The sequence below is a fragment of the Raphanus sativus genome, chromosome 8 (assembly GCF_000801105.2).
Source record: "Raphanus sativus cultivar WK10039 chromosome 8, ASM80110v3, whole genome shotgun sequence".
In the NCBI taxonomy this organism is placed as follows: Eukaryota; Viridiplantae; Streptophyta; class Magnoliopsida; order Brassicales; family Brassicaceae; genus Raphanus; species Raphanus sativus.
This window is the reverse complement of record NC_079518.1, coordinates 23,375,230-23,377,629: the sequence shown is the minus strand read 5'-3', so window position 1 is coordinate 23,377,629 and position 2,400 is coordinate 23,375,230. Positions and strand designations below refer to the sequence as shown.

Sequence of the window (2,400 nt, the reverse complement as noted above, 5' to 3'; positions counted from 1 at the left end):
TCTGCCACGTTGGACAGATGGAGGTAAACAGGTTTCGCGTTGTGTTGGGCTGTTAAGTCTCTTACTCTTCGTCTTCTCCGAACGACGACTCTCATCAATCAATACAGTCCTTTACTTCCAATCAATACATTCATAATGATTTCGTTTCGCCTCCCTCTTCTCCTCCTTCTTTATATACAGTTCCTCTTTCGCTTTTTCCAAACCAAACTCTAGATCTCCTCCAACCTCAATCCATGGCGATGAAACCAAATGGATTAGCGAAACACCATGGCGTTTCATTTTTAATCCTTCATCTTGATTTCAATTACCAAAACACCATCGCAGGTTAGTGTTTTCAATGGGAAAAGGTGTGAATCTTAGGAATTGTTCTATGGGGATGATGAATAATTATATATCTTTTGATGTGTGTTTTAAAAGTGATCTGATAATAAGCTTGATTCAAATTATCTAACACCAATTGCTTTCTAGGGTTTATAACGATTGCTTTCAAAGTTATATCTATCCACATTTTTATATTAGATTCCTAATCTCTTTTGGACGTATTGTACAGTCAATCACTATTCAATGCCTTGAAACACTTTTACATGGCCTTGGACTTATAAACTGTGATTTGAAACCTCAGAACATATTGGTCAAAAGCTACAGCAGATGTGAATTGGTTGCAGCTGTTTCGAGACAGAGTACATATTCTACTATGTCCAGTCGAGGTCATATAGAGCACCAGAAGTAATTTTTGGGACTGGAACTCTTGGATGGCTTTGTTATCTCTCATCAGTAACTATTTTTCTCATTTCCTTTCCTCAGTATATCAATGTTTTTCTTTCATTTTTGACAGAAGCATGCATTTTCTTTTTCTTCTTCTGGTCAATCAGTTTCTTTGTCTTTATTTGTAAAGGATGGCGTGGTATATTATAGTTTGTATTGCAGGTGTGAATGGAGATTATGGTGGTGCTTGAGTAAATGAAGAGTGAGTTTCTATATGTTTTCCCAATTTTCATCTCTTTTGGTAATAATAAGATGGTTGAGCTTTGGTTTTAAGATGTTCCATTGCAGTCAACTCCCGAGCCAAACTGAGAATACCTGCAGAGGAAGGATGGTTGAGCTTTGGTCGTGATCTGGGATATAGACTCAAGTAATTTGACTTGGCGATATCTATGGACCTGGTCGCTGTCGACCTCTGCTTGTGCATATTATTGTATAAAAAGGGTTTTAAAACTGATCATCAAAAGGAATGCTTCTTGCTCCAGTGAGATCTTGAATGTTGAGCATTTGAAGCATGCATGTGTTTAGACAACGTATTGCACTAGCACTATTTCACAAAGTAACTGATCACATGATAAGGCGAGCGTAAGTTTTTGAAAGTTGGTTCTGTTCTTGCAGGAAGCACATACAGGAAAAAGGGAAATATGGGGATGCCGTGATTCCTGTGGCAAGGCGTTAAGGAGACTTAAAGTCGAAGCTACCACTATGCAGCCTCAATTGTTACAAGGTTATTTTAGGAGAAGATGCAACAACCTTTGATTTGTTGCTAATTACTTTAACATATTTTATCAAAAAGTAGCATTAACACGTAATTGTTTTTTACATGCCCAAATCTTTGTCAACCAGAGAAGGAACTCAATTGATATGTTTTTTTCTTTTGGTTTTCACTAAAAAAAAAGACAACTATTTTTTCATTGAAAATTTATTGGCATCAATAAACCTTTCAGTTCACATTGAATGTACCTCCGCCTGACGTGATCTCATAAGATTTTCAAAGAATTAAGAGTATATGAACAACACATAAGATTGTAAAATATGCTAAACTATTGAAAATCCTCATATACAATTTTTGAAACACCAAAAAAAATGATAGATCATCATCTTGATCTAATACTTTAAACTTATCAAGATTAAAAATATTATTTCAAAATAAAAATGAAAGTCAATATAAGGTAAAAAAAAATGAAAAATTGTTATTAATTGATATACATACTAAATATTTGAAAAGCAACAAAAATGAACAAAAATTAAAATTAAATCTTATCTAACAAATGCAAAAGAAGGCAATTTTTTTAAAAAATATGTATGTATCAAGAAAATGTAAATCATATAGAAAGATAAAATAACAAATTATAATCAAAAATTTATATCTACACGTTTTATTTTCCAATAGGTAGTATATATTTGATTTTTTTTTGAAAATTAGTAGAAATAGTTAGGTTAAAAATATAAAGAAATAACTTGATATGATATTCTTTGGAAGAGAAACAAAAAAAAACTAAGCAATATTATCAATATAAAATAAAAAATAAAAAATAAACTCAAATGAATATATTATTTTAAGAAACTTAACTTAATATCTATGATATCTCTTTAAAATTTTATATCAAAATATCATAATAAAAATATGTCATAAAG

General features: G+C 31.6%; 1 long non-coding RNA gene across 3 annotated transcripts; it reads left to right on the top strand.

Moving 5' to 3' along the window:
• Nucleotides 1-1,638, top strand: LOC108821043 (uncharacterized). Of its 3 annotated transcripts, none has more exons than XR_008937471.1 (4): nucleotides 1-324; nucleotides 623-774; nucleotides 928-1,295; nucleotides 1,381-1,638. It is a non-coding gene; the product is annotated as an uncharacterized LOC108821043 (long non-coding RNA). The 3 variants fall into 3 exon arrangements; XR_001944459.2 differs by having other exon boundaries at nucleotides 623-967; nucleotides 1,040-1,295; XR_001944458.2 differs by having other exon boundaries at nucleotides 4-324; nucleotides 623-967; nucleotides 1,054-1,295.
• Nucleotides 1,639-2,400: the final 762 nt, after the last annotated feature.